The 23,423-nt window shown below is 38.6% G+C and overlaps 1 pseudogene; it reads right to left on the reverse strand.

Moving 5' to 3' along the window:
* Positions 1-265: 265 nt before the first annotated feature.
* On the reverse strand, positions 266-807 carry LOC123641796 (annotated as a pseudogene).
* Positions 808-23,423: the final 22,616 nt, after the last annotated feature.

A 23,423-nucleotide genomic window follows, 5' to 3' on the forward strand; every position in this document is an offset into this window, starting at 1 on the left:
ATTGCAAGATTTTAAAGCTCGGCCCCTCGTGGAGACAAATTACATCTGGGAAAATTAGTCCAAGTGTTGGCGATTAATTGTGGCGTCAGAAAGTCCCTGGTAGAGTGAGACCGAACATTCTCACCATGTTCCCTGGGTTCTTTTTCTAAGATGATGGATCTTTCTTTTTTTATATATATATTTTATGTGCTTTATTAAAAAATTTCTTCATCAAAAAAATAAACTCTCAAGTATCTAAACAAGCTGCAAATTTTTACATACATATTCAGGTTTTTAGTGTTTTATCTCTTCCTCTCACGGCCAGCTTTTCCAGTTTATCTACAGTGGACCCAGTCATTTCCTCATCTTTAAGCTGAAGCGCTTCATGTATCATTTCTAGATCTCGAATAGGATCTACATTTCCTTCAACGTGTGTGAGAGCATCATCTTCAAAAGCAGGTGTTAGAGGAACGCTCCCATCATGGGCACTAATTATGCGATAAAAAAGCATTTCCCTGGCTCTGCCCTCTGTGAGCCTCTTTCACAAGGGCAGCAGTGTCTGCTGCATTTAGAACGGCAGGAATTGTCGTTGCTGGTCTGTGGTACTGGCGAAGAACGTCAAACCTTTCCCCTGGCACAGGTACTCTGCTCCCCTAGGGTCAACACTGCAGAATGGGAAGTTTTCTGCTGAAGCCTGTTGGTTAATACATTAAAGAAGGTAGATCTCCCAACATTTGGCAATCCAACAATACCAATTTTCAGTGAGGTTGCAAAGCTTCCAATGATTGAGGGTGGTTTCATTCCATCGCCTCTCTTTTTGGGGGGCATCGTGCTCGTCCGTGCTCAGGGCAGTTGATGACTCCGGGGTCCCAGGGGCAGTGAGAGGCGGGTCCTGCCCACAGCCGAAGGCGGGGAGGAAGGAGGTGAGAGCTCAGACCTTCTGCAGAGCTACAGGCACAACAGCGGTTGTGGCAGAACAAGCCAGAGGATGGATCTTCACTTTCACTGAGGGAAAAGTGCCCCCATGTGGTTTGTACTTGGCCTTGGATTTATGCACTTTCCTGGCTTTTTTTTCTTCTTTTTTTTCTTTTTTTTTTTTTGAGACAAGGTCTCCCTCTGTGGCCTGGGCTGGAGTGCAGTGGCGTCATCATAGCTCACTGCAACCTAAAACTCCTGGGCTCAAATGATCCTCCTGCCTCAGCCTCCTGAGTAGCTGGTACTACATGCATGAGCCATCACACTCAGCTAATTTTTTACAAATTTGTTTTGTGGAAACAGGGTCTTGCTATGCTGTCCAGGCTGGTCTGGAACTCCTGGCCTCAAGCAATCCTCCCCCCTCAGCCTCCCAAAGTGGCTAGGTATGAGCCACTGTGCCTGGCAATTCTTTCTTATATTAGTTACTCAGCTCTGTCTTTGGGGATGGCCCACATTGCTGTGTGTGAACATTCAGTGCACCTCAACTGTCAGTGCACTATATTCCATGGCAAACATAAGAAACATTACACCTGTCCTCTACCCCAGTGGTATAGACCCTGATTGCCTCCAGCTCCCACAAACAATGCTGTGATGAATATCCATGAATGTTCCATTGTAGGTCTGTGAGTGAACTCCTTTGGGAAATACCAACGAAGAGAATTCCTGGATACTAGAATTAATTTGATCATTTCCTGTCAGAGTGCCAAGTTATTGTTTACTTATAATTTTGATGAATGACGAATTGGATCAACTCTTTGGTGTTTGTTAACCTTTGGGGATTTTTTTCCCTTCTGTAAATTTCCTATTTGTATTCTTAGCCTATTTTTTTTTTATGTTAGAGTTTCTATCTTCTTCTGGTTGCTTTGCAGAAATTCCTAGTTCCTTATGTAGTCTAGGTTTAGTCCCTTGTCAGTTGTAGGCATTGTCAAATAATTTCTCAATATCTGTCATTTCTTTGTCCATGGCACCTTTCACTGAATGGAAATCCTTAGTTTTTGCTTTATGGTAGATGCTTTGTGAAGATACAAGAAGCTCTTTCCCAGCCGTATGTAAGGAGCTATTCTCATACTGTATCTTCTATTAAATTTGAATACATACCTTTCACATTCAGGTCATTATCTGGAGTCCACCTTTGCATAGGGTAGATTGGAATCAGTTTCATTTTTCTTTATATGCACAGCCAGTTTTCGTGTAGACTCTCCAAGGTTAGTTTGGGGAGAGAAAACAACACATCCTGGTTCATCGAGCTAACAGGAAGCTGAAATCAGATGGAGGAATTGTTTAAGCAGCCTTGTGGTGATATTGACATACTAACAGTGAGACTTTTAGGCCTGGAAGGGAGGAAAGGTACCTTCACTAGAGCCTGGAGAAGAAAATTAATTCATCCAGATGAGACGTTGCTGGGCCACTTTATTCGCACATTACTCTGGCTAGAAGTTACTCAATTCTTATGAGATCATCTCTGGGGGAAGACATGATCTGGGGAAGAGTAACATTTAGGGATTCCCTAGAGCTGTGCTCCCCAGCCTTTTTGGCACCGGGGCCTGGTTTCATGGAAGGCAATTTTTCCACGGACTGGGGCAGGGGAGGGGAATGGGGGGGATGACAAGTGATGCGGAGCAGCTGTAAATACAGATGAAGCTTCCCTCTGTCACCGCCCACAACTCACCTCCTGCTGTGCAGCTGGCCTCTAACAGGCCACGGACCCATAGCAGTCCACAGCCCAGAGGTTGGAGACCACGGACCTAGAGTGTCGTGTAATCAGGTGTCCCCTTGACTGATTCTAAAGGTGACCAGTATGCAGGTAAGAAGTTAAATAAAGCTTTCTTTCCCATCACCCGCAGTGAATCTCAGAAGCATATCACACACTAAACACAACCAAAATAAGACTATTCTGGATGTACTGTGTTTTTTTTTTTTTTTTTTTCTGATACCTCCTTGGACTGTTCATTATCTAAATTGGGTTGCCTTAGGGACTTCAGCGAAGGTCATCATTTAGGTTGCCTTTCAACATGTAGAAGTGCAGGGTGAAATAGTCAAAGGATTATTAATGCCTACATAGCTCAGTGCTGCTGAGTCAACTTGACTTTGATTGAGCCCAAGGATCATTTAGAAATCACAGCCTCTGGGCATTGTCATAGCCCAATGCTCAAAAGACGCTGTCTGGGGCTTCCATTAAACTGATGGATGTCAGGAAAGGGAGTAAAAGTCCTAAAATCTTGCATGAGAAATTTGATAGGCCTAAGTTTGTTCTCTTACCTTTTCCAAAGAAAAGATCAGGGATGTCTAGTCTTTTAAAACAAGCATTAGAAAATCCCAAACCAGAACCACAGAAGAGCCCTTCTAAAAAGCAAACCATGGGAAATATCAACAGATGACCATATTGTTAGCAATCAAACTGGATTGATCCAGAAATACTACTTTCACACACCACCTTTATTATCTGCTTCTCAAAGTTTATTCTATCACATCATCTCCCTTTTAAGACAGCTTTACCTATGAGTATTAATTAAGTGTGAATGTTAACATGCAGGAAGATTTATGACTTCCTTGGCCTGACAGCTGTGCTGCAGCTGCGATGCATCCATGAGGATGAATGGCCCAGTCTGCCACACATGAATGATGGTCCACATCTTCAAGTTGGCCAGAGAGTTCTTATAAGTATTTTGGGGAACTTGCCAGACAAGCCTTTTCCATTCCACCTCCTCACCCCTTTCTAACCACTGCCACCATCATAAAAAGACCACATCTATATGAAGCAGTGCGTAAAATTGGAGCCCGGGTGTGAAAAGGAAAAGAAAAAGTAAAGAGTGAAGACCTTGTGATCAAATGCTGAACTGCAAAGTTGCAAAGAACGAACATTTTGGCCTAGCATACCCCCTACTTGAAACACAGCCCCTTTAGGCAAATAGAACAATATATTTTCATATAATCTATCTGTATGGATTTAAGATGGGTCAGAAACACAATTTTTGTCCTGATAGTGGAGCAAGATGACAAAAAGAATGGATGTCAAAACACCTCTGAAATTTCAGAACAGAAAATAGAGAAAACAAATTTGCAACTGACAATCATTTCTGATCATGACACTTTGTACAGTTTCCAATCCCAACTTTTCCAAAACTTCAAGATTTGTCCACCTTATGATTTATAGGAGTCACACGAAGATACCTTCATTCTGGTTTTGCTATGTATTCAATTTATATAATCAGTGTCTACCTTAATGTGACTTAACTATCCCTTTGTCTTATGGCTTTATTAGCATAACTTGATTAGCATAACTTTAGTAAGAGTACCAGGGTGCTCTTGACCTGGTGAATGACTTGATTGTTCATTACTGGAAGTTCTGGAAAGACCCATCAGCTCTTCACAAGGAAGCATCAACAGTTGGTTTACGATTCCATGAGATTCTTGAACGCCTTGCCTCAAATGTCTTGCTTTGCTGTCTTCACTGATCCTAAACTGTTACACCTGATCCTTACCAACCCTAACCAAGCTCATGCTTTGAAAGCCCCACCCTAAGCCAAACTTCAAATTCTCAATAAATTCTGGCCTTGCCTTTCTCCCTGGGGACCCTATGGAAACTCTGTGGAGGCAGCCTTCTCCCTTACCATGGTAGGCGGTCAACACAGCTTTGTCTTATCAAGGGACTGCATTGGTGAGATCCGAGAAGCATTCCACAGAAGGGCCTGTAATATTGCTTCGTATTCATTGAAAACATTTAGAACAGACAGAGAAAATAATGACATAAATGACCAATTATGTTTCACTTTAATGAAGATTTAAGTGCAAGAGAGGGGGATGGAGAGATTTTTAAATTGTTGTTAAATAGCAAATGTGTGGGTCTTGAACTACATATATTTATGTGTATCCTATAAAAAGTAGCAAACCTCCTACCCAGCACTGCCTGTTCCTCACATTTTGCTGCCTTTTGTGGGGTGGGGGTCGATGGTAGGGTGGGCTTCAGTACTTGTCACCATCTGGCACACATACATGTACAAATTTGCTAATTTGTGTATTGTCTCTACACACAATGGTAACTCAAATGTAAACTTGATGAGGACAGGACTTAGTTTATTCCCCACTATAGTCCAGCACCTAGTGACACATTTAGAGTAAATATGTATGGAAAGAAGGAAGAGAGGGGCCAGGCGTGGTGGCTCACACCTATAATCCTAGCACTCTGGGAGGCCAAGGCGGCCAGATGGTTTAAGCTCAGGAGTTCGAGACCACCCTAAGCAAGAGCGAGACCCTGTCTCTACTAAAAATAAAAAGAAATTATCTGGACAACTAAAAAATATATAGAAAAAATTAGGCAGGCATGGTGGCGCATGCCCATAGTCCCAGCTACTTGGGAGGCTGAGGCAAGAAGATCACTCGAGCCCAGGAGTTTGAGGTTGCTGTGAGCTAGGCTGACGCCACAGCACTCTAGCCAGGGTGACAGAGTGGGATTCCGCCTCAAAAAATAAAAATAAAAAAAATATATATATATAGAATAAAAAATTTAAAAAAAGAAGGAAGAGAGGGAGGGATACCAAATTAAACTAGGCAACATAATTTCATGACAAATACCCAGCCTTGGAAATTACATCGAAGCTCAGATTTGTTCACCAACTTACTAGTTAAATGATCTCTAACAAAATACTACAATTCTTTAAGTCTCAAGTTTCCCATCTATAAAATGGAGATGATAATATCTATATTGCATAGCTGTGAGAATAGGAAATGTATAAAAATATCCGAAAAGTGTCTAGTATCGTGCCTGGCAAGCAGCAAACCATTAGCAAATATAAGATCCATCTGTAAAGAGAAGAAAATCAATAGTGATTTAGGAAAGAATGACAGCTAAATGTTGCATTCTAAGGGAGAGGGGGCATCATCTGCCCATTTATTTTAGTAGAAAACAGGATATTAGTTTTTGGTTTAGAAATTAGGGGTCCTTGAGCAAGTCAGTCAGAGAGAGGAGAACTTAGCAAAAATGCTCAATTATTTCTCATAATTAAATGATGGGAATGAAAACTTTGTGTTTTCTGGTGGGAGCTCAGGAGACAGGAGTGCAGTGTGGGGTGGGAGGGGATTCTTTTTCCCTCTATCCACCTTAGGTTCATTGGCCTGTTCCCTGCAAATTAGACCGATGAAAGACAGATTAATAATAGTTTATAGCAGCACAATTCACAATTGCAAAGCTGTGGAAACAACCCAAATGCCCATCAATTCACGAATGGATTAGTAAATTATGGTATATGTATACCATGGAGTATTACTCAGCTATAAGAAATAACGGTGATACGACATCTCTTTGGTTCCCCTGAAGAGAGTTGGAACCCATTATATTAAGTGAAGTATCCAAAGAATGGAAAAACAAGCATCACATGTACTCACCAGAAAACTGGTTTCCCTGAGCATCACCTAAATGCACATTGGGGAATGATACCAACTGGATGTCAGACTGAGGCGGGGGGTGGGGGGAGGGGATGGGTGTATGCCTACATGATGAGTGCATTGCGCACCGTCTGGGGAATGGTCATGTTGAAGGTGCTGACTCGGGGAGGTGAGGGTTGGGGGGAGGGGATGGAGGTATGACTACATGGTGAGTGCCAGGCGCACTGTCTGGGGAATGGACACGCTTGAGGCTCTGACTCAGGGGGATGGGCAGGACATGGGCAATATATTTAACCTGAGCTTTTGTACCCCCATAATAAGCTGAAAGTAAAAAAAAGAAAAAAGAAAAAAAAGAAAAACAAACAAGTTTACTAACTTGCGTGCATCTTGCGTACACATGGGAGAATTCAGTGATGAATAACTCGAAGGGGTCGTTAGAACTTGAGCTATGTAGATCCTCTAGAGCCTTCTCCAGCTGATGGAGTCTACAGGTGACTCCAGGCCTGCCCTTCCTGGTAGAGTGGGGGAGGGCAGACGGTTTTTCCTGTGTCTGCTTTTTCTCAATTACCTTCAGTTTTAAAAAAAATCCAGAGTGGTATATTTTGGGGTCTCATACTCTTGAACCCCTTAGCAGTGTCCTGAATGGGAAAAGAAGGGACAGAAATAAGGAGTGTGGCCTTGAGCAGGCTGGTGGTGGCATGGCCCTGTAGGAAACGGTGCCAGTGAGAAACTCCCTGGGGCAGGGCAGGCCGGGGAACTTTAGCGCAACGACATCTGTTACTCAGTTTTCAGTTTTTATGTGCTCTGCGCTATCCTCTTCCATTATTTTATACCTTGTGTAAAAATCAGCTGAATAACTTTGTCTTGTGTTACTGGAACCCTGGAGAATTTAGGTATGAGCAGGGAAAGGAAGTGCAGCCTTCTTGGATCTTAGTTTGGGATGCTAGTGTGGCTGAGGTCACGGTCATATGTTAAAAGATGAGTGGTGACTGGGAGTTACAGGTGACCGGAGTTATGGACAGCAGGGGAAGAACTGGCTTCAGCCAATTCTGACCCAGGAGCAGAGGGGAGCAAGCCCCATTTCCCCCAGGGGACCCTTGAAGGCCGTGGCAGAGAGCAGCTGCCACTATGTCAGTCCTGCCATTGGGAAGGCAGATCTGGTGAGAGAGAAAAGGATGTTTAAGTGACCACAGCAGGGTGAGGACAAGGGCGAGGTAAGTGAGACACTCAATGCAGTCACAAAATTGAAGAGTGCTCCAAAGTACTCAGTAATCCTGAGAAATAATATTTTCATAGACTATTTTAATAAATCAAAATGAATGTAAAAAGATCTATGATTTTAAAAAATCAAATTTTTAAATAAAGGCAGGATCATGATAACCGATGTTTCCTTCTGCCTCAGGCTCCAATACAGTACTGTGACTGATTCTGAGTTTATCTAAAAAAATTTATTTTTTTGAGATGGGGTCTTGCTATATTGCACAGGCTGGAGTGAAGTGGCTATTCACAAGTGCAAGTATAGGTCACTGCAGCCTTGAACTCCTGGGCTCAAACAGTCTTCCCACTTAAGCCTCCTGAGCAGCTGGGACTACAGGGCAGAGCCTCCACACCTGGCTTACTTAAAATTTTGATATTTTGTTCGTCATGGGTATTATTTTGCATTGATTTTAATCTTTTAAAATATTATATTAGTCAAGATTCTTCAGAGAAACAGAACCAATAGGAGATGTGTATGTGTGTGTGTGTGTGTGTGTGTGTGTGTATGTGTGTATGTGTATATCTTCAGATAGATCTTAAGACATATATCTTATCTTAGATTTATTATAAGGTATAGGCTTGGCTCACATAATTATAGAGGTGGAAAAGTCCTACCATCTGCAAGCTGGAGACCCAGGAAGGCCAGTGGTGTGATTTGAAGGCCAGAGAGCCAGGAGCATCAAGGATAGAAGAATATCGATGTTCTAGCTCAGCAGCCAGACAAAAAAAGGATGAATTCCTCCTTCCTCCACCTTTTTGGTCTATTCAGGCCCTCAACACATTGCACACATCTACTTTACTCAGTTCCCAATTCAAATACTAATTTCTTCCGGAAACATCCTCACAGATAGACCCAGAAATAATGTTTAATCTGATATGTAGCCCAGGCAAGTTGACACATAAAATTAATCATTACAAATATTATTTATCTTTATTACTGAGGTTTTTGTGTTTGTTTGTTTATTTGTTTGTTTGGTACCTTCCTGAAATTTTGCACCAAGGTGAGTGAGGTCCTGGGCCAGCCTAATCCCAGCCTTGGACCACAGGTATCATATTATATATGTGGATTTTATTGCAGTCCAAAAAATTTAAGAAATATTTATTGAACACCTATTGCGTGTCAGGCACTGGGTTCAGTTCTAGGGATTGAACAGTAAGCAAGACCCCTCATGAAGCTCATTGTCTAGTGAGAGAAAAAACATAAAACACTTAAGGTGATGAGTGTTAGTGAGAAAATGCAGAAAACACAGAGAACCTACAGCAAGAGGACTTTACCTGGGCAAAGGGTAAGGGAAGGCTTCTCTGCAGAAATGATACTTCAATTCAGTCCTAAAAGATAACTTAGGAATTGGCTAGACTGATGGGGAGGAGGAGAGGAGCTGAGTACTCCAGGAAGACAGAATAGCACACGGAAAACCTAGAAGCCAGAAAGCTTGTCTTTGTCCAGGAGGTGAAGGAAGTTTAGTATATGCGAGGAATAAAGAATGTTAGGCAAAACATTCTTGTTTTGTTAGGCTGCAGAGATAGGCAGGCAGCAGTGGGGGGAGGACTCTGAAAGTCACATTAAGAATTCTAGACTCTATGCACAGAGAAGTGAGACGACTTTGAAGAGTTTTAAGTGGAGAAATGACAAAGTAACATTTGTGCTTTGAACAATCAAAACTTGGAGATGGTACCGGAGAAGGGAGAAAGTGTATTTACAATGGCCCAGGCAAGAGAAATGGTTGCCAGGGCTAAGGTGGGGCAGAAGGGATAAGAGAGAAGTAGAAACATTCTAGAGACATTTATGGATGGAATCATTGGGGTGTGATGGCTCATTGGAAGGAGGAGTGAGGTGGAAGGAGAAGTCTAATACAATGACTGGATTTCCAGATTGAGCAACTGAGTGGTGGATAGAGTCATTTCCTCGAGATTGGCATATTAATTAAAGTAGCACTAGCTGTATACACAATAGAAGTTGATAACTGAAATGATTCTCTATGCTACATATTGCACCTAGTTACTCCCTAAAAAGAATCAGATCCATTTTAGACAAAGAAAGTTAAAAAAAGAAAGAACAGAAATCAATTACATAAGTTGATTGTCATACCATTTGATAAGTAATCATAAGTTGTTATGAATCATTTTGAATAGAAAATAAGTGATGTAAGATGTTGGCAGTTACACATTATACAGTAACAGCCTAATAATAGGCTGATCTTGAAAGGCTAGAAGTTCATTTCCCTTTAATTCACCCGGTTTGTGTTTCTTGGCTTATTATTCATATGTTCTTCAAACTTGAATTTCTAAGAGGTTTATCATAAGAAAAAAGGTCATAATTCTCAGTATGTATTTTGAAAGGAATTGGAATGATTTGTTTTATAATGTGACAAACATAGACAAAACGGCATTCTCTCTAGAGATCTTTGAGATTTTCTAAATCCTGTTCAGTGATTTTTATTGTATTTTGAAACAGCATCATGTTTATTATCCGATTTCTTTAAGGGAGAATAAAAGGACAATGTCATTATCAAGAAAACAAATATAATTTCACCTTAGGTTTTACGTGCTTAAACATGTCTATAGCACCACGTTTGCTCCAAAATTACCCATAGACAAAAAGAAAGCAGCAGCAGCAATAATCCCCCTAATCCTCCTATAAAAATAGACAGAACAATTGATATAGCAAAGCAAAAACTCATAGACAACATCGACAACAAAGGGATAAAATATTCCCACGAGAAGAAAGGGTCAAACCACCAACAGCAATGAGATGCCTGTGCTAACAGCAGTGGAAGGAAGAAGAAACACAAGGGACTTCCAGCAACAGCCTAGAAAGCGAATGCCAACAGGTACCCACTCCCAAGGGGAAGAGTCCACTGTCAGTCCATCTGGCCAACCTCACAAGAGCAGCTAAAACTGGGACTGGCTTTTGCAAGGCTCCAGATCTGCTGCAAACTCTCTGATTGCTCAGATCAAAACACATTTCAAACCATAAAGAAGTTTTTTTGTTATTCTAACAGCTAAAATTCACAACCAAGATACAACAGTGAATACTTATGCACCCAAATACTCAAGGCAGCTTTCATAAGGCAGGACAAATCCCCACACCAAGGGGAAACTGCCAGGCATTAAATGCAAGTGGGACAGAACAGGGGATACGAAAGGCATAAGAAAGAGAAGGGTGAGACCAAGGTGGGAGGGAGAGCAAAGGGAACATATCTCAGAACGGGGGTGTGTTTCTGACCTATGTCTATAGATGGGAACACACCACAGTGACAACAGAAAAGGGAGCACTAAAGCACTGACGCGAGGGAAGGTGTTCTAGAGCACAGGAAAGCCATGAGCTACAGCACTGATTGTGGTTGATTCCCATATGATGTAATGTTACAAAAAAAATACAATAACGGGCAGAAAACACTATTTCTATAGACAATGAAATGATGTAATAATAATATATGTGACAATAAACATCTAGCCTAGTATTTCCAAAAGACCTTTGAGTCTGAGAAAATGATAGAAGCCACAGAAGAATGCCACAAATCAGAATTAGACAATGAGATGATTAGACAAAAGAAAATTTGAAAAGGGAGCTGAGAGAATTTAGAAAGAAATAGAAGTAAATGAAAAAATAATTTCAGAAATGAAGACTGAAATAGGACGAGTGTAAGAACAAATAAACATCCTAAGGGGAAAAAAATAGAATGGGAGGAAAATAAAAAATTGAAACAAAAACAAAGAAACAGATAAAAAAGGTTGGAGAGAAAGTAATAGATTATGATTTATATATTAGCATACGTGTGATAGGAGTTCCCAAAGAAGAAAACCAAAGCACGGAGAGGGAATACGAACTGAAATTATCATTCAGGAAAATGTTACTGATGTAAAGAATATCTGAATCTACATGTCTAAAGGCCTCGATAGGTACCTTGGAAAATCAATTCATAGTGGCCAAAACAAGATGTTTTAGTAAATCCATTGATCTTAAAGAAAGGTGGGGGGGAACCCCAACTCTTTAGACATCAAACCAAATGACCAAGCCACTCATTAGGGAAAGAAAATAAGACTGACAGACTTTTCAATAGAACACTTTATGCCATAGGAGAACAGAGTAGTATGTGTATAATGTTTTACAAATAGTAAATGTAGGCAAGGATTTTTTTATCCAGCCAAACAGACATTCAAATATAAAATCATACACAACATACATAAACTGTTACGAATATGCAAGAACCCAGAGAGTATTGTTCTCACGTGCCCTTTCTGAGGACTCTACCATAAAATGACTCAGACAACCAAATGACTGAAGAGGAATTGGCATAAGGATTGGAGGTGAGCACTGAATATATATATTTGCAGGTAGAACTAGCACTACCTGATGGGTATAAGGGTGACAGTATAGAATATAGTTGTTAAATGACATCATACAACTATAAATAATTATAACACAACTTTTAAAAAAGGCAATCTGTATAAATCAAAGCAAAATGAAATGAATAAACATGATTGTTCATCAAGTTGGTGGCATAAGCATAAAAGAGGAATTATTTCAAGTGACTTTAAAATATAATAATCTGATGAGTCATCCCTAGGCACATCCCCTAAAAACAAAGAAAATCTTAAACTTAAATTTTAAATCTCAAATTTAAATAATAATATTGGTATTGTTATTCTGGAACTATTACATATTATATTGGAGACATCAAGTAAATAATTCTGTGAATGTCAATAGGAACCAAGATTTTTGGCATGAGAAGCAAAAGATAAGATCAAAGAATTAAGTTAAAACTCCATAATGCTAACATTTCAATTGGAAATATAAATATGAACTAATAATGTAATTTAAAACTATACACATCTGGACTGTCCTTTAAAAGAGCTTAATAACAATAACGCAAGTAGCAATGAGCACCCCTACTGTCCAAGTTGTGAAATATTAGTTCTATTTTCCACTACAGGAAACAGGAGATTCTTGGAAAAATGGCTAATTCCAGATCTAAAGCAAGAAATATAAAAGATGAACCTAAAATATCTTGTCATGCCAAAATAAGCCTAAAACATCACGTCAGAAGGACTTCAAGGGCCAAAAGAAGAGTCTTCAACTGGCCAAAGATGGGACAATTTGAACATCAAACGAATATTAAATGCTATTTATTGAAATATGCCCAATATGTTTCAACCCATTAGTCAATAATGTACTAAAAAATCTCATTAGTCACATTTGGAAGATGCTAGGGCATCAAGTCATTATTTTGAAAACTGGTGAAAGTAAAGTGAAATCAAGCAGTTATCACGTGTTGGAACTGTACCTTGGGACAATAAATGATGAGATGAAAATTTGAGAGTATTCTTGCTAATTAAAAAAAGAAACAGTGATAGAATTAGAACATTATTTGCAAACCTTAATGAAATAATGGAACATTAATGACTGCTGGTATCACAGAGCACCAGCCAGACAGTGTGTGTCTCCTGCTGGAAATACTCACCACCACTAAGGAGGCCTTCCCATCAAAAAATGAAACCTGAATGATCAAGCCTCTAGTTCTTCCTACCCAGTTTACAGGAAACGCAAGAAAAAGGAATATGTTAAACCATATATTACAGGGATGCAATCAGAACATTGCAAAATATGGGAAGCTCAACAGGTAAGTATCCTAGTCTCCTTAAGAAATAAGTTACAATGAAAAAAGAAAGAAGGGGAGAGATGAGAAATTTATAGATAAAAAGAAATTTGAGACATATCAACAAATGACTATGTATGGACCTTATTTGGGTCTTAATTCGAACAAACCAGCTGTAAAAAAATTATGAGATAATCACACAAATGTGAACACTAATTAAGCAGCTGATAATATTAAGAAATTACTGTTAATGGCTTTGGGTTTAATAATGATGCTCTGGTTTTATTTTTAAAGAGTGCTTATGCTTTATGGATACATACTAAAATATTTTTGGATCAAAGAATATCATAAGACTTGTTCTGACCAAAAAAAATGAGCTTGCCTCAAAATGTTCTAGTCAGAGAAGAGTATAAATGGACCAAAATTGGCCTTGAGTTAATATTAATAATTGTTAAAAGTGAGTGGTGAGACTTACGATTTGTTATATTAATACCATTCTCTGTGCTTTTGTATATCCTTGCAATTTTCCATCAGGAGGAGTTTAAAAAACACACATGGGCCTCCTTTTATTTTTTCATTTCAAATTTATCTCAACCAGTCCGTCTACAATGAGTATGTTAGATTAACTTTCCAGGTTACCAAGCCATTTAAAAATGGGCCCTAAGTTGAAAGAATAAATCATACTATAAGCGTGACATATTTCCCTTGATCTTGTTGTATATCATTTGTCAATGAATTTTAATAAACACTAGGTGGCATAGTGATTGCTTAACAGGCAAAAGAGAAAATGGATTAGCCCACTGACATGAATAACACCATCTATCAATGCTGTGGCATAGTGACATCACTTTTGAAATGATCCCATTTCTTAATAGATGAAAATATATTTTTTCATTTTAAAATTATAATCCTGCCGTGGCATTACAAGTTTACCTAAACATCATTTATTAGAACCTCTATGTATGTAATTTTTATTCTTGTATTTTTTTCATCTTTCAAGTTTATTCTAACGTGGCTGCACACCCTGGCAGGAGGAAGCTGACACTGAACCTTTTAAACAGGAGGAAGAATTTTATATTCTTCAAACAGGATTGCCACAAACTATTCCATATGCTGCAAAACTTAATAGGAAGTAGCTCTGAGACTTTTTTCTCATATCTGTATATTGCTTGTAGCTTTTCATTCTTATATTATTAATTGGTCCCAAATCTTGTTTTAGCTATCCCAATGTTCCTCTAAGCTCATTTTTTCTTAACCAAAATAATATATCATTCTATTTTTATAGTGCATGACTAATTTAGGGATTCACTGAGGTTTTAATTAATGGATTATGATTAAGTATTCAGCTTCAAAATTCATTATTCTGGACAAGAAATAAACTGAACAGCCAGTGATATAGTAGAAAGAACAGGGGGGTTGGATGTTTGGAGATCCACTCTGCCACATGGCATTGGTCCAGTCCACTCAATTCATTTCACTGGGTCTAGTTCCTTTCCTTCAATCTCTCATTTAATAAATATTTATGTACCTACTAAGTGACCAGATTTGTGCTGAAGCCAGGAATACGGGGGTAAATTTGGTATCACATCCCCACAGTGGTGTTGAGTTGACACTAGAAAGATGTTTAAAAGTTGGCAGGATGAACAGTCAGGGCCAGGAGTGTTTTGGGCAAAGATAAATTCAGTGGCGCTTAGGAAAAGAACCGGTATACAATGGGGAAGCATGACTTAAAATGAAGGAGGAAGATAAAAAATAATAACTGCTGAATGGTAGGATTGAATAAAGTGACCCATTAGATCCTTCCAGTTCTAAACGCTTGTGTAATTATGTAGCTGTTGTTGAATTAGAGAATCCTAGCTTTACCGTTTATTATTGTTGGGATCAAATTCTTAGACTTGCTAACCTGAAGGGTGAGTGTACCTATCTCCAGGTTGTTGTGGGTTCTTAAATAAGATAATATATTGAAAGCCTGTGTCTGGTATACACTAACCAGTCTGTATATAAATGAAAATGATTATTGTTAGCATATACTTTGCCTAATGCCCCTGCATCTATTACTTTATATAATTTCAACAAAAATCCTAGGAGAGATTTATGACAGTATTTACTAATTCATGTTTTACAAATGAGAACACATGAACTCAAAGAGGTGGCATAGGAAATGAATGGCAGAACCAGCCCTTTTTTTCTTATCCACATGGCATTCTCAAGACTATTTTAGTTTCCCTTTGAACAAGTAAGGCATAACAACACAGCCTGGAGACTTGTACAGATTTGTTTATCTTACTGCTCAAGATTTCAGGTTTTCCTCTGGGTTTTCTCTATTATTCCAACTGATCGATCTTACACAGAAGCAGTTGCTCTCAAGCTAAGCTTTCTTTTTGGAATGTTAAGATTATGAATGCCCTGTCAGTCGATGACCTCTTAGAACGAAGACCAGTAAGTGTTTTTAATCATTTTTATGTGCACCATAGTCTCTTCTCTGTCATTCTTCCATTACTTTAGATTTGTGAGCTAAAGCTTTTTTTTTTTACAAGCTATTTCTCAAAAAATCAGTATAGCTTCCACTAGAAATTGCCTCAATTGGATGACATACCTCAAATAAAAAGTCACATCATTTCGGACTTGAAAATTTAGTAGAAGTAAGGTCATCCCTAGCCTTGTTTTTAACTTGAATTTCAGATAATCAAGAAAAACCCAAAAGCTTTTCCAACTTTCGGAAGTGGAGAAAAAGAGGAAGATTGGCACTAAGGGACATGTTGCAACAGTCTATCCTGCATTTAAACACTTTAGAACAGAACTCTCTATTTAAAAATTATTAAATAAAAATTCCTCTCTTTAGTTGCTGGACAGTTGGGTGTGCGGGTACAATGATTTCAACTTAGTTCTTTTCCAGGCAGAGTTCTCATTTCCTCTAGGAAATGAGGAGGAGCAAAATGTTAAGGAAACATTCAGTTTATTAGTTTCCATAACTCTGTTAAGGAAAGGTTTCTTCTGCTATTCACCTAAGATTTGGTTGGGTGTTACATTTGTAGTATATTTAAAGATGTTTCCTAAATATTAGATATTTATTTTGAGTGTGCCAAGTATCCCTTTATTTTATTGAAGTCGTAACTCCTGTTTCCATATATCAAACTTCCCAGCACCCCTGCAAAATTCTTCGTGATTCTCTCCACCCAATCAAATGGGAGCTTACCGAGAACTCACCTTCTTGCCCCACCCATAGCCATTTGTACCACTTTTGCGTTGTACATTTGGTTGCATTTCCTGAACTGTATCTTGTTACCTCATCTTCGTTCAGTACTTACCTTGGCTCCCTGCACATGGTAGGTAAAAATCCCGGAAATGCAAATGGAATTGAATTCTCCTACCTCAAACCCAAAGTACTTTATGTATCCAAAAGGTGATGTTGAGGGGGGAATAATGCATTCCTTTGAAGCCTTTGAAAAATGATGTTAAGGATAAAGTATACTTCAAATTATGGATTTCAGACTCTTAAGCTTTTAATACAAGACATAAATTTAGGCATCAAATTGTTCTTACTACAAAAGGAAAGAGTGAATGAGGTTTTGAGATATGCTGATTATTTGGGAGAAATCTATCAAGAGACTCAGAGCTTTGCCTACTGCAACAGTCCTGACCGCTCAGTACAGGGCTGTCAAAGGTCTTGTTTTGAGTGTGTTTCCCTGAAAATTATCCCTGTCCATTTGCCTTGAATAGTTATATTTCAAAAATTAGATCTTTATTGAAAAAAGGGAAGACAAAAGTGAAAAGGAATGAATATTGATGTCAAATTCATAGGATGTAGACAACAGTAGCAAAATGCTTGGTTTTGAGGGTTTTCTTACTCTTTTCATGGACCTTGGAATGATTTCTACTATAATGCCAAATTCTGCAGCCAGGATGCCACCCATCATCAATAGGGTTCTTTGTTACTAGTCAATCAATTAAATCTGTGGGTCCTTTAATATCACAGACATTATAATTTAAATATGCACATAATAAAAGCCAGGAAATACCCACTAAAATGTTTAAAAACTGGTGATACATATATTGTATATATAGTCTTTCTGTGAAGCACAGAATGAAAGCAAGACTCTTTCCTTTCTTATCTGTTTTAACCTCTTCCTCTACTCTGACGAGGACCCGCTGTGACAGATTTATTCTCTTTCTAATCCCAGCCTTTGTACCTCATTCACCTCATCGTCCTCATGAGGCTTGAGGGCACATTACTGTCTCTATTTTTCTCAGTTTAGCAAAATCTGTTCCCTCCTTGTACTAAAACCAGAATCAAATGACTAATTTCATTTGACTTATGTGTGACAACTACCTTGAAATTCATGAGTGTCAGTAGTTCAGTTTCTCTTTATGAAATTACATGATTTTTGTCTCATAGGTGGACTAAATTTTATAGGAGTTTGTGTTTTTCTTTTTGCTTTGGCTTCTTGGATGTTCAAGGTCAAACTTATAGCCCCATTTAGTAAATTCAGAGGACCCTATTCCTTGCATTGCTCCATAATATTTTCTAGTTCATTTTATCTTGCTACTGAACCTGTATTTTTTCTGGCCTTGATCTTTTTTTAAAAAAATTACTCTCACATTGTATATTGCCTTTAAACCATATCAAAATTTTTATAGAATAAATAAAGGCATAAATACATAAATAAGTCCTTCAGTTAGAGAATACTGTTCAGAGAGTCAGAGCTTTTTTTCTTTGAAGGAGGGTATAACTAAGACAAAAGATTAATGCTTCTTGAGAAAAATACATCTGAAGTAAAACAACATCATGCCTAATAATTATCCTCTAGTTATTTTGCCTGCAGTCTTACCACACTCTAATCCATCTATCGTCTTGAAATTAATTATCTGTCTTAAACACAGATTAGATCACATTACTTCTATAATTTACATAATTGTATTACTTACATAATGATCTCTCTTAAACAAAGATTCAATCATATTACTTCCCTGCTCAGAAATCTTAGATGACACTATTAAAGGGTAAAGGTCAAGTTCCTAAGCATGGCCTTCAAAGTCCTTCATAAAATATCACTAACCTGTCAGGCCTTCACTCCCTGCCTACCTCCACTGTATCCTCCTCGAATGTAAATTTGTGCTATGCATTCCTGGACACGCTGTGTCCTTCCCTCTCCACCTTCAAGACTTTTCTCCCTCTTCTCTTTCCAAACATACAGACCATAACTCTTATTGCCCTTCTTTCTGACCTAACATACTTCCCAGCCTGGGTTAATTTTAAGAAAGTCAACATATGAACGATTATCTTTAGGAACACTTGATTTTTTTAAACAATAAAACAAATTGATGCACTCATTTTTTTATTAACATCAAAAATTTTTGTGTCACTGCCTCTTCCCAAACTCAGCTCAAGAATTATATCTTTTATCCCCAGATGGTCTCCCTTCTGTGATTAATGTTTACTCCTTTGCATATTTTGAAGCAGTACAACTTACTGATTAAGAGGTTTGGCTTTGGAGTCAACTGAATTTGGGTTCAGACCACTTACTTAATCTCATCTATAAAATAAGATAATAATATACAAAGCTTTAAAATATGCCCACAGATTCCTTGACAACCCTCCCACGAAGAGGCAGAGTCTATGTACCCTCCTCTTGAAACTACATACATTTGTGACTTGTTTGTAACCAACAGAATGCGGGAGAAATGACACTAGGTAACTTCTGAGACTGGGTCAAAAAAAGTTATGCAGCTTCTGTCTTGTTCACTGAGATATTCAGTTTTGGAAACTTAAGCTATCATTTAAGAAGTCCACCTAGAACTTGATAAATGAGTTCAACAAAGTCTCAGGTTAAAAAATCAATGTAGACAAGTCAATAGCATTTCTGTGTACTAATAACAGTCAAGCTGAGAGTCAAATCAAGAACTCAATACCATTTATAATAGCTGCAAACTGAATAAAATACCTGGGAATACACTTAACAAAGGAGGTGAAAGATCTCTGCAAGGAGAACTATAAAACACTGATGAAAGAAATTGTAGATCACACAAATAGAAAAACATCCCTTGCTCATGAATTGGCAGAATCAACATTGTTAAAATGTCCATACTGCCAAAAGTGATTTACCAATTCAACACAATCTCCATCAAAATACCAGTGTCATATCTCACAGATCTAGAAAAAATAATCCTACGCTTCATTTGTAACCAAAAAAGAGCCCAAATAGCCAAAGCAATATTAAGCAAAAAGAACAAATCTGGAGGTATAACATTACTTGACTTCAAATTGTACTACAAGGCTATAGTAACCAAAGCAGCATACCTGATACTGGTATAAAAGTAGAGACATAGACCAATGGAACAGAAAAGAGAACCCAGAAACAAAACCATCTACCTACAACCACTGATCTTCAACCAAGCAGACATCACTGGGAAAAGGAAGCCCTACTCCATAAACGGTGCTGGGAAAACTGGATAACCACATGCAGAGGAATGAAACAGGATCCCTACCTCTTGCCATATACAAAAATTAATTCAAGATGGATAAAAGACTTAAATGTAAGCCATAAAGCCATACGAATTCTAGAAGGAAACATAGGAAATTTATTCTAGACATCAGCCTAGGCATTATTCTAGACATCAGCCTAGGCAAAGAATTTGTGACTAAGACCCCCAAAGGCAAATACAGCAACAACAAAAATAAATAAGTGGGACTTAATTAAATTAAAAAGCTTATGCACAACAAAGGAAATAATCAACAGAATAGACAACTTACAGAATGGGAGAAAATATTCACAAACTATACATCCAGCAAAGGACTGATATCCAGAATCTACAAAGAACTCAAACAAATCAGCAAGAAAAATACAAAAAACCCCACCAAAAAGTACACAAAAGACATGCACAAAAGTTTTTCAATAGAAGAGAGACAAATGGACAACAAACATATGAAAAAATACTCAACAACACTAACCATCAGGGAAATGCAAATTAAAACTACAGTGAGCTACCACTTTACCCCAATCAGAGTGGCCATTATTAAAAAGCCAAAAAACAATAGATGCTTCCCAGTTGGAAGCCCTGCCTGTAATCTTAGTTCTGTTTGGACTAAGGTCTTGCATACATCTGCTAATTGACTGCTTGGAAAACTTTAATCTCCCCCTAAACCCCCTGTGGAGTGGCTAGAGCCCTTGCTACCTATGACAGACTTCTCTAAGAGCCCACAATTAGGGTTCAAAATATTACTTGTGCCAGTGTTCTTTGTCACCAAGTCAGGCTAGTCTTTTGGAGCACTCTAATACTTTTGCCAGACCCCCCCAATCCAATAGCTTGCCTGCTGCTTAGCTGATAACATTCCCCCTGAACATTCTGTTCTGCCACTACATCAAATTTTCCCAGCATCTGCCTCAACCAGTGGATGTGAGTCGTTTCATTCTGATTAAGCAAGTCACATGGAATGACACAATAGTAATGTAAGGATGAAAAACTTCTCTGTTCTTTAGATGGTTCTATTTCATAGTTACAACATGACAAATTAAATATGCAAATTCCTTTCCTCCTTGAACTGCTCCTTTAGAGAAGCAGAGAGAGGTTTTGAGATATCTGTAAAATGAGGTGAGAGGACATAGCTTTCAGTCATCTAAATAATGACTTCCCTGCTGAAAAAATAGCAAACAGTAAATAATTTCATTTCATCTAATACTGAAGATACAGAAAATGCAGCTTTTAAATTTATCTCTAAAACACTGTCCCAAAGTTCTCTGGGCATAGGGGAACAATTTTTTAATAGAGCCAAAAAAAGAATGAAAAGGGAAGGGAATAAAAGAGGAAGAAACACTTCCACCCAAAGACTGATCTCATACCTGTTTTTAATTCAAGAAGTACTCTCTGAGGAGAGGAGGTAGAGAAAGAAGGGTAAATTGCTAAGGTCTATAGTCCTTTTCCACAGGGGGAAACTCTGGGTGATAACAAGACAGAAAATCTTGACAGATCTCCCCAAGGACAAGGCCATCAAGCCGCTTCAAGTGGAAGCGCTAGAAGCACAACTATAAATGTCTTAGATTTCTCAGCCATTAAAATTCTAGGGAAAATAAGTAGCCAACTCTAACTTCCTATTATATGTGCCTCTTATGAAATGACGAGAAGAGAATTATAAGACAAGAATACTTGAATAGCTACAGCAATGTTTCCAGGTACTCATAGAGAGTTGGTAGACAGATATTACCTTGAGATGTCTGCAACTTTTTGTTTTTTAAATGATTAAAGAGACTTTTAAGCACAAAAGACGCCATTGAAATAGTTACAGAGGGTACTACCAATGCTGTCCCATAAGAGATGTCTCTGCCATTATACCCAGCAGTCCTGCTATGTCTTGCGGAATATGTGTAAATGAGGCATATTATCTAGAGAGGATTGGCATTGGTAGATTGAAGATCCGATGAAAATGGGAAGAAAAATCTCTAGCCAGGATAGGCCAAGTAATAAGTAGAAAAGGAGAAACAAGATATTGACCACCAGTGAAAGTGATTAGGCGAGATGTTAGATCATTTCCAAAGACGGCTGTCAACAATTTTCCCTGTCCTTGCATGTGCACACCACTCCTTCCATCAAGAGATAGAAACCATCTCCCTCCCCCTTGAACTTGGGCTGGCCTACTAACTTGCTTTGACCAAGCAAAAGCAATGGAAGTGATGGGACTTCACCTCACTGGGATTTCTGAGCCAAGGCCTTTAAATTCATTGTATTAAATAGCTTCCACTTTCACTTTCTTGGAAGCCATTCACTGTGTAAAAAACTCGGGCTAGATCACAACATAATGAGAGACCACATGGAGAAAGAGAGGCCCAGTCAATCCCCAGCCAGTCCCATCACCCAGCTGAGTTACCAGATGCGTGAAAGAAATCATCTTGAATGCAGACCTCCCAGCTGAAGGCAGCTACATGAGTAACCACAGCCAACACTAGGTGGAGCAGAAGAACATCTCCATCAAACCCAGAGAACAGAGAATTGTGAGACTAGGTGGCTATTATTTTAAAACAGTTTTTAATAATAGAGAGATGAATAACTGAAATAGGTTTCCTGTCGCCAGTGACAATGAAGAGGTCGTTTGACAAAGTATGTGCCTTGAGCGATGAGTAGACCAGACCAGATGTGTGGACAAATTTCCCCTGGAAATTGGGTAATAACGAGGTAGCCATCCAAGCAACCAGAAAATGGTTGCCAGTTCTTTTTTTTTTTTTTTTGTATTTCAGGATATTATGGGGATACAAACATATTGGTTACATGCTATGACTTTGCCACACCCAAACCATGATTTGAGGCTCGCCCCTTCCCCCCTACAATGCTCACCATGTCCATTAGTTGTTAGTTTACCCACCCCCAAACCCCCAATCCCTGAGGAATATTCCTACCATGTGAGCACCATAGTGTTGATCAGTTAGTGCCAATGTAATGGCAAGTACATGTGGTGCCTATTCTTCCATTCTTGTGATACCTCACTTCAGAAGATGGGCTCAAGCTCTATCCAGGAAAATATAAGAGGTGCTAGATCACTGTCATTTCTTATAATTGAGTAGTATTCCATTGTATACATATACCATATTTTATTAATCCACTCCTGGATTGACGGGCACTTGGGTTGTTTCCACATCCTTGCAATAGTGAATTGTGCTGCCATAAACATTCGGGTGCAGATGTCTTTATTATAGAATGTCTTTTGTTCCTTTGGGTAGATGCCTAATAGTGCTATTGCTGGATCAAATGGTATTTCTATTTTCAGCTCATTGAGGTATCTCCAAATTATTTTCACAGAGGTTGCACTAATTTGCAGTCCCACCAGCAGTGTAAGAGTGTTCCTATCTCTCCACATCCTCGCTAGCATTTGTTGTTTTGGGGGTTTTTTGATAAAGGCCAATCTCAATGGGGTTAGGTGATATCTCATTGTGGTTTTGATTTGCATTTCTCTAATGAATAGAGATGTTGAACACTTTTTTATATGTTTGCTGGCCATTATTCTGTCTTCTCTTGAAAAGTTTCTGTTCATGTCCTTTGCCCATTTATTGATGGGGTTGTTTGATTTTTTATTGTTGATTTTTTTGAGTTCTAGATTCTTGTTATCAGCCCTTTATAGGATGTGTAGAGAGCAAATATTTTCTCCCATTCTATAGGCTGTCTGTTCGCTCTAATGATAGCTTCCTTGGCTGTGCAAAAACTTTTTAATTTGATCAGGTCCCATTTATTTATTTTTGTTGCTAC

Source organism: Lemur catta, chromosome 1, assembly GCF_020740605.2.
Source record: "Lemur catta isolate mLemCat1 chromosome 1, mLemCat1.pri, whole genome shotgun sequence".
Taxonomy (NCBI): Eukaryota; Metazoa; Chordata; class Mammalia; order Primates; family Lemuridae; genus Lemur; species Lemur catta.